Source organism: Stegodyphus dumicola, chromosome X1, assembly GCF_044657685.1.
Source record: "Stegodyphus dumicola isolate Sdum_Otavi_A_Nest chromosome X1, ASM4465768v1".
Lineage (NCBI taxonomy): Eukaryota > Metazoa > Arthropoda > Arachnida > Araneae > Eresidae > Stegodyphus > Stegodyphus dumicola.
The window spans coordinates 89,385,069-89,395,778 of record NC_140780.1 but is presented as its reverse complement, the minus strand read 5'-3'; positions in this window follow the sequence as shown (position 1 = coordinate 89,395,778).

Below are 10,710 nucleotides of genomic sequence, written 5' to 3'. Positions count from 1 at the left end.
CAAGTTCACTGTCCTGTTTTCCCCACATACTGTGTTACAGCAGTTACGAATATTTAATGATTAAATGCAAATATGTAAATGGACACATCAAAATTTCATCTTTCATCAAAATCATTTTCTCTTAAAAATTCAGTAATACTTTTTTCTCTTAAAAATTAAATAAGTACTTGAGACTGCATTCTAGTCATTTGAAGGATAACTATTGTTTTACATTTTCATATATGCTTTTAAACATGAAAATAGTTATGCATTTTATTGCTGTATAAATCCATGCCATGAAATGATATACATATAGAGGTGGTTTTCAAAATATTCAACTACTCATGCATTTAAAATATATATAGAAGGCATTTATTTACTCATATGTGTTTATTTAAATGTCAAATATACAGAATAATATTAAAAAAACTAAGTTTAACAGTTTTCATATCATACTTAAGTTCTGGCTGGGCATAAAGTGGACTTCTTATACTCATTCATCATTCACATGATGTCTTGCCGCAATCAGGATAATTAAAGTTCCAGAAAGTCACAAAATAACACTACTTTGCCAAATTACACCATAATTATTCTAGTTATAGTAGCTATTCAGTGGCCAATTTTTTTTAACATTACGTATTTCTAAATAAACAAATTGTGTGCGAGATTTTTAGCATTGTTTATATTTGATGATGAATTCAGTACTTTAAGAAAAACACTTCCTCAGTGTTCACCATATTTAAAATCTACATTCCAAAGTTTATAATTATCAGATTATTAATGGTTTCCTTATACAGTACAAAGTCCGTAATCTGGACTCGGGACTTCGGCGATTCCAGATTAGGGGTTTTTCCGGATTATAGATCATCAATTTGAATCTGGTAAGATGGCATGCAGAAATTATACAATTAAAAATATGAAACAGTTTATGAAATAAAGAGCAATTATGTTCTAAAGAGTATCAAAATTTACAAAAAAAAAAAGCTTGATATTTATTTGTTTACTTTATTAAACATTTCTTTCAATGTAAGTTGTTTAAGTTGCTTTGTATTTGGTACTAATACTTTCCCTTTAAATCTATAAACAGACAAAATTTCTTGTTCAGTTACAAAGTTCCATTGTTCAAGTCCTGTAATTGCTGTGTCGAGAATACTGACTAACTTGTCAATCAAAATTTTTTCGTTTTTGATAACCTCTCTGTCACTTTCTCCACTATCGGGAGCGGGCATTAAACGCGCATGCATAAAGCACACACACAGAAAAAGTTTGTGGCTTTGAGGTCCGTATTATAGATCATTCCGGATAATGGACTACGGACTTTGTACTGTAGTAGAGATTGCTTACTACTGACCTAAAGTATTAACAATAATATGAAACTGATGTTAGAATTTATTTTTTTAAATTTTTTACGTATACATTTTTGCTGTTAAACCTATGCTTAGATTCTGTTTGCCATAAATGTAATTGGTGCTAAGAATATAATAGTTTTATCATCATCTGCTACATCTTATATATGCTAAATTTTGAAATAGCCAGTATATCAATTATCACATGCAGTGTGCATTTTGTGAATATGACTGCAGTTTGAGGCATCTTTCTATTATGATTTTTAGAATTACCTGTATAGTGGCTGCATTTTTCAAAGAATTAAAGTTATTTAATTATGCATTCATTTATATTGTACATGTTGATAACAAAAAGTCATATTTTTTAATGAGCTGCTGTAAGAGTTTCAGTGAACATTGGCTGAAAACAAATGGTAAATAGAAGGAAAGAAACTATAAATGAATTGATAAATGCAAGTTAAGATTCTTGATATATCTCTCTGTTTATTATTTTCTCATTTTCTTTTCGACAATTGGTCATATATGGGGCTTTAGAAACACCATCTTGAAATTTTTGGGGAAATCGTAAAATTGCATGCTTTCTCAAATTGTTACTATTTTCCTTTTTAAGTATTTGTCTCTAGTGTTTCAATAACTGAATTTTTTAATAGATATATTTGCTACAGATATATTATAGATATATTGTAAGTTCAAATTGTTCACATTAATTCACATTAATTAATTAAGTTCACATTAATTCACAGTCACGGAAGCGTTTACTTTTGTGTTCTTTTAGTATCTGTAGAATATACGTAGATTAAAAAAATCTAGGGACATATTTCTGAAATCAGTTTATAAAAATTGTATTTTTTTTAAAAAAAGAAATTTGATGTATAATGGAAGATTTTCTTCAATAAAATAAGTATGTCATGTAATATTTATAGAACTGATTTGTGAGAATACTGATGAAATAAAACTGATTAGAAGCAAATGATTTACTTTATTGAGTTCCATGTGTAAAGGCTGGACAGCGGTCGAGCGGTAAAACCGCGAAACACTGCTAGTTTGACTTGGGGTTCAAACCCTGGTGCACAGGTTGTCTGTGTGTAAGAAAATTTATACATTTATTGAACCACATTTAATTTTATTAACAGAAAATTAGGAAGTTGAACAGTTCAGTTTAATTTTATGACTAACAAAAGTCGAGGACCTTTCCGTGTGACAAAATATTACCCGTTTGATGATTAAGAAAGAGTAAAAGAAGCTAGTTAAATGAAACCTTTTTATTTTAAAATTATTTATCTTTAGCTATGGTTCAGGGTAGACGTTTACGGCACTGACTCACTTATTTATACCAAGGGACACATTTTTGTATACTGTAACGTTGCCAAACTTCCTTGATGGAAATACTGAGACTAGTCTTTTTAAATTTTTACTTTGAAACTTAACACAATTTTACTTGGTGAAATAAAAAGTAAAACAACTCTTCATCATATGAGCACAGTTACTGAAGGGGAAAGACAGCAGCTTTCCCATCGCTTGAAGCAAATTAACTTTTCAGCATTTCTCAGACAAAATCCCTTTTTTACATTTACCAACTGTGTACACGGAAACTGCCCAAGGGGGATGTTCTTAACGAGTCTTTTCCTTGATTCCAAAAGGCCGACCTTCTGTAGCAGACACTGGGACATGTTCCTATGAGAAAAGGAAGTTTTCGAATATAAACCTGACTTGTGTCACAATACCCTTACCATTTCTACTGCCAGTGTAAGGTGGTAAGTGTTAGGGACCGTTCCCACTGGGGTTTATCTCAGCTAATGGAAAACTAGCTCAACTAGCTTTGCTAAGTAGCGTCTCTTGTTCTGCGGGGCTTACGCTTCATGCACGCGCAATACACATTTTTTCAGCACGGCAACCTTCGTCGATTGGCGATGAATGTAGACTTCAGGCACGCATTATCAATTGCTGCGAATTGTGTTTTTTCCACATACAAAAAATAAATGTTTAGAAGTATTCATATTCCAAAAGATAAATATTCAGTAGTTTGCATTAAGAATTACTGACTGTTATTCAGATAAAACCAGAAATGCAGAATTTATTTACTCGGGACTTAAAAGCTTATGCGAAAACAGACGTTCTTTCTTCAAAATAGACATTGTTTTCTGTTGATGTGTTAATGTTAATACTGATGAATTAATAATGTAGATTACTGTAATTCTTAATAATTAATTTACTTAACCTTATTTCATATTTATTTCCTAATGTATTTTTGTTTGCAATTCCATCCTATATTTGCTGTTATAAAATTTCTTTTTAAATTTATTTGAATTCATATTTTCCACAAAGGCATCTTTCATCCAAATAACTGTTGAGTGCTTTCTTATAATCAATTAATTTCAACTCCTAAAACACATTTTACAATTTTTTTTCTAATGCAGTTCTTATACCTATTTATATATCTATCTATATTTTCTTATATATCTATATCTTATACAGTACGAAGTCCGTAATCTGAGTGTCCATTATCCGGAATAATCTATAATCCGGACCTCAAAGCCACAAACTTTACGCATGCGCGTAAAGAATGCGCATACATTACGCATGCGCGCGCTGAAAAAAATGTTTAATAAAGTAAACAAATAAATATTAAGCTTTTTTTTTTGTAAAATTTGATACCCTTTAGATCATAATTGCTCTTTATTTCATAAATTACGGTTTCATATTTTTAATTGTATAATTTCTGCATGCTATCTTACCAGATTTAAATTGATCTATAATCCGGAAAAACCCTTAATCCGGAATCGTCGAAGTCCTGACGAGTCCGGATTACAGACTTTGCACTGCTATACTATGTACATGTTTCTGTATTAAATGCCTATATTTTCTTGTTGTGGATTACATTATCTTACCTATTAGTAATCCAAAAGACTTAAACATTATTTGTAATCGATCCTCTGACTAGGTTTACCATATTTTTTTTTGCTCAAACCGGAAGAATTTTGAGAAAATACTCACACAGAAAATAAAACCTGAAAAAGCAACTACTGAGAAAAAAGGAAAATAAAGAAGGATTGAAAAGGCTAAATGAAGAAGTTATTAACATAAAACAACAATGAGTTAAAATAATTTTTTAGTAACTCAGTATATTATACATTAATATTTATCAGTGTCTAGTGTTCACACTGTAGAGATTTTAGGTATTTTTTTGAGCAGGCATGATGAAAAATTAGCAACGCCTTCGCTGAGAATCCAATCACGGACCTCTGGAATACACGCCCAGCGTGCAGACCACCTCACCAAGAAGGTGGCAGAAATACCTTTATATACTTCCCCTTTTAAAGGGCCACTGGGATTTCTAGGGGACCCAATAGCCAAATCCTGGGTGTGGAGAATCATCATCCACCACCCTTTTAGTTCGGGCGCCACTGTAGGGACATTAGATGTTTTTAGAAGTGGGCAAGATGAAAAATGAGCAACCGCCTTTGCCGAGAATCGAACCACAGACCTCTGGAATATGCGCCCAGCGTACAGACCACCACACCACGAAGGCATGCCAAGAATGCTGGAGAAATGCCTTGTAACACTAGTGTTTTTATCACTGAAAAGGCTAAATAAAGAAGTTATTAACAAAAAACAACGAGTTAAATTTTTAGTAACTCACTAGTATTTATCATTAGTGTTTTTATCACTAGTGTGAACTAAGTTTAAAAATTCTTTGTTATTTTTAACAGTATTGAAAAATTCACTGCAATTTAGTTCACTGTTAATTTTGCAGCTTAGCAAAGCTTCTACTGTCGATTCAGCCAGTTTACCTCTTTCTTCAAACCATTTTTTTATGTCAATATAATTTTTTATGTTGACAATATTTTTTTTGAATGCTGCCAGTGTGTCTCGCATGCTTGAAAATGTATTCCAGCGCCGTAACTTTGATTTTTCTGATGTGGGGCAAAAGCTAAAACTGTCGCCCTCATCCATCATCCTTTAAGTTTCTCTAAAAATTTTTAATTTCTTTAATAAATACAGAAATAGGTAGGGTTTGAGGTAAAAACCTAAGCTCCATTTTATACTAAATTGTTAACGTGCCCCCTTTTTTTTTGCTATAAAGGAAAAAAAAAAAAAAACTTTACGAAGTTACATAATTAGAAATTCGTCCCCTCCCTAGGAGAATCGCCCTTCTGGTGAGCTTACTTTTGGATTCAAGCCTAATCCTAACTCTAATCCTGAATGTTTCTAACCCTCCAGTCCTCGCCACTATTTGTTTTCCGTTCTAGGGACAACGGGCAACCCCTAAGCTTCTCACTATTCTGTATTATTGCATTACTGGTTAAATTAGGTTGGGTTAGATTATATGAATATGGCAAAGACAGGAGGGCTACCTGCTTAGAGGAGAGGTGCTTTCGTGTAGGAACTTTTTAAAGGAAACTGGCTCGTATTCACATTACACATGAGGAAATCCACGAAGAGAAACCATGCAGTCAGCCTGTTCTTTTGGGTTTGAACCCAGGCAAGGTCCAACTACCAGTATTCCGCGGTCTTAATCATTCGGCCACTGCTCAGGACATTTGTTTGATTATTTACTATGTGTTTCGCCATTAGGCACTGCATGGAAAGGGAGGAATGCTTTGTGGAAAAAAAAAATTTAAGGAGATTGACTGGTATTTGCTTAGAGGAGAGGTGCTTTCGTGGAGGAACTTTTTAAAGGAAATTGTCTCGTATTCACGTTACACATGAGGAACTCCACGAAAACAAACCATGTAGCCAGCCTGTTCGCCTGGGTTTGAACCCAGGCAAGGTCGAACTACTAGTATACAGCAATCTTAATCATTCGGCCACTGCTGAGGACATTTCTCTGATTATTTACTATGTGTTTTGCCATTAGACTGTGCATGGAAAAGGAGGAATATCCCGTGGAAAAACCTTTGTAAGGAAAACTAGCTTTTATTTATGTTACACACGGGGAAAATCACGGAAATACTTATACAGCCAAACCCATTCACCTATACTTTACCCTCGGACCGAACTACTAGTGCTCAACGGCTTTTATTGCTCGGGCTATTACTTAGAGTTTTCGTGCTTCCTGTCTTGTTTTTCATACTTCCTATTTCATAAGTAAGATCCTTACATACTTCCGCCAGAGTTAATTAGTTTGAAACTGAGGTCTAAAACGACATTGTTGAAAACATTTAGCTCTAGAATCTAATGCGAGGCCAATCTTTTACAAACATTTCTCACTAGAAATTAGAAATTTAAAAAAAAAGTCGTTTTTACATTATCAATTCCATGGACAATTACTTTTCATCTGTACTGCATCTAAACAGGAGCTGTTAGTTGAAATCTGGTTCCTTCCCGAGATCTGGAAGGAAAACTAATTTAATGAAATGTTACACAATTAAATGGCAAGTAACATGAATATTTATATTTCTCTTAACATTCTTATTTCATTTAGTTCTTACCTGCCTTATCGCTATAAATGTGTAGTACGTAAGTCCTACACTTGCAATGCTGTTTTTCTATATTACATTGTGAACAGAATAGCTTTTGCTACATCCCAATAGATTGTAACTCAATATAACTCGGATGTTAATGATGCTAGACTGATATTTCTGGTACCTTTAATCTGATACGTTGAGTTATTGCAACTAATATTGAGAATGGGGTAGCTGTAAAGGGAGTATCATTGTTATCCTTGAGCGTTAGTGTTGTTTGATGTAGCTGCGCTAGGCTGCAGTTCACCTAAGAATGATTAGTCGAAGCACTGTTCTCCACTGCCAGGGAGCAAAATGTGTTGTGCTGAAACTGCTAGGGCATTCCCTTTTTTAATGTTTTACTCCACAGAATTTGATAATGGTATCAGTTTTACGTTCCGCTTGCTTATACACTGCAAGTAGACACTTTTAAGGCAGAGGCAACGGCACGCATGCTGGAATTAATCTCCACGGCATTTAACACTCTTCCTTTCATAACGACTGAACGCGTCAATCGTGGTCCGCCCTCACTAGTCCTACTACATCCTAATGACCTGTGCTCACAAAAGTTTCGATGCACACATGAAAACACAATATGATGCGATTGACGTCTGTCTGGGAAGCGTTCTTGATAAATTCCTTCAGTGGCTTGTCCATTGCCTCAACTATTCCATACACTAAGTGCACATATGGAACGAGTGGACTTATGGTAGCTTGTGCTTCTTTATCTCGTTTAATTCATTCAGCGGTGATTTCTCTTGGTGCATCATTTGCGATTAAATCCCATAAATTTTCCTTTTCAGAATTACTTGTAATGTGTATTTCCATAGCTGATAGTTGTTATTGTTTAATTTCGCAAATGAGTACTTCTCAGCTAGTAGCCATTCTTGCGTCTGGATTTCTAATGCGCAGTATATAACTAGATTAGTTTTTGTTTCGCTTTTCGAAGAAGGCTTGGCTTTTCCGATCCTCCAGTGGTAATTTATGACAAGAATTTATTTTCTGTTTTTATTTTTATTCTTAATAGCGTATCTCGATGTGTTTTAAGCCTTCGGATGAAGCGAACATCTGCTCATTCTCATAATCGAATGGTGAAGGAAGGCGCAGTTCATTTGTTTAAAGTAAAATGGTTACCCCATTAAATGGATAATCCAAACTGCGAACACAAAAAACATAATTAGAACGTAGAAAAGTATTTATTATTAGTTGCAAGATAGAGAAAAGTATTGCGCTATGATACAAGCACAATCAATTCTTCATCAACGGAGTATGATAAGTTAGTAGGAGAGAGTTTTTGTAGCGTCAAGTCTATGTTTCATTTAAAGGTGTGAAAATAACATCGGATGGGCAGCTTCTTCGCTTCCGCTTCCAGTGGTGATTCTCCAAATTGTATACTATATAGTACAATAACGGAAGTGGAATTATTCATTGTTATAGGCCATATGTTTCTAGTTTGCTCCGTGACTTATCGGTTAACAATAGCAAGTCCCTTTTTTCTTCTTAAATATACTACAGAAACCTGGCGAAATTATGTCAATCGTTTCTCCAACACATGCTATATTTATTTTAGAATTTGCAACTATCAGTTACGCTGCATTAGCATCCATAATGCAAATAATGATGCAATAATTTCAAAGAACTGTGTTCCTGAAATACAATATCTTGAACAGGGGTTCTCAACTAGATACGAATTCTTAACTAGGGGGTAACTTTTCTGTTTCAGTGGGATTCGACCAGCTTTTTATTTAATTGTTAAGCATTTAGTTTTAGTTTATAAACATAAAAACTACTTCCCTTCAAGTTTTAGTACTTACCAAAATTTTCTATACTTTTATTATTTAATTTATAAAACACATTCGGAAGTAATCTAAATCAAAATAAAAGTATGTATGCATTTTTCAAATTTTGGAAAGGAGGGGGTAGATGCAATGATCTTCTAGTAACTGTAAAAGGAGTGAATGGGGGGAAAAAAGGTTGAAAACCAATGATCTAAGAAAAAAAAAAAAAAAAGCCATGAGCAGGAAACAGAATTAATGAATGCAACATAAGTACAGTGAGTTATATAAAGGGAGGGGGTACAGTTCCGTATTTCCGATTCGAGGTGGCTGATCGACAAACTTTAAATTGAATTTTTCATGTCTCGAAAGCGGAACTTAGGATATGTATTAGATTTATAAATAACATTTGGTTAACGTATATATCATATCGAGTGTATGTATGTATCGAATAAAAGCAAACATTTTCTGAAATGACTGATTATAACTTTTTTTTTTCCATTATTAGATTCTACTCCTCAAATTATGCATGAGCATCAAATATTGTAAAAAATTGTCCAAGGTATTTCAGAGGTATTTACGTTTGAAATTTGGTTTAATTTTAATCCGGAGGCATAAGAACTTGACTTGGTGAACTTCTAATCTAATTTAACCATAACATTATTTTTAAAACATTCCTTGAAAGAATACTTCGAAACTTTCGAACTTTAGAACTGGTATTTTAATTCTGTATTTTGAGCTTAAAATTTTAAAATAATAATAAAAAAAAATACTAAAGTTGTTTTAAATTGTCTCTTTTGAAAACAATTTGGTGTCAGAAAAATATTTAGAGGATTTTCTAGAAGAGAAGTTCTAAAATTCACTCACTTTAGAATAAAATTTGATACTTAAGGATCGTCTGCCACATCAGACAATTAGAATTTGAATTTCATAAATTTAATATATGATTAAAGCACGTAAGCTTGAGAAGATATCAGTGCGCCTTAGTATGTGTGAAAAGTAGATTTTAAACAAATCATAATCGCTAGAAGAGTTACTTAGAAGTGACATTTTAAAATTATTTCGATATTTTGGTGACTTAATAATTAGCAAAGCAGCCTTTATTTATATATTATTTAAAATAACACAACACTTTATATAATGAAAACTCTTATGAGTATACCTATATTTCAGAGCAGTTATCTCTTTAAAGCAGCCACTTCTGAAAGTGACCGGTATTACTTACAAAATAATTAAATGGTAATTAACTGGCAAAAGAAAATTTGAAATTTTTGAAATTGACTATGTAAGAAAGAGTAATCTATTAAAATAATTTAAATTAAAAAATTGAAAGAATATTTTCTACCATACAAATACTTGGGGGCCTCTTATTAAGCAAAATAATATCTAATGCTGTCGACTCATAAAACTAAATTCTTACTTTTGTTGAAGAAAACTAAAAATATTTAAATATAACAAAAATGTTTAAATCTAAAAATATTTAAATAACTTAATTTAAAAAGAATCTGAAAGTCCCGCATTTGTTTCTGCATTGCTTTTCAGAGCGTTTTCTGAACTAAAAACTATCAAGATATTGGAAAAATATATTATTGTTTGAGTAAGACGTACAGGAGAAATATGTAAAAAGAGGCTTGCATATGTTGCCACAAAATTTTATCTTTAACTTTGGATTTAATTCGGATGCAGACACCAGAATACAAAAGAATTACAACTGAAAATTTTGCAATCAATAAAAAGACGGCACTGTTCTGTTATCAGGAACGAGTTCAGAAATGTGTGTACATATGCGTGTATGCATAGATGGATGCATTCATGTATGCGTGCACATATTATACTGATGAGTAACGCACTTTTATAAGACCGGAGATCATGGGGATTTTGGCATTTGTCCGAGAGTTCAGAATAGGAGCTTTTTAATAGTTCGTAATTTTTATTCTTTTCCATGTTATATGATACGTTTATGAAATATTTAAGCAATAAAATTGCGCTGCTTAAATTTTTGTGGAAATTTTACGTAATTTAAGCAGAAAAATTTTATTTGTAGTTTTTTCTGTTTAATAGATCACACATAGAATTTCCGTTAGTAATCATGTAAGACTTAAAGGTTAATTTGCGAATGATCATACGTAACATTTGACATTTGTTTATGAAATTTGTTTCCAGAAT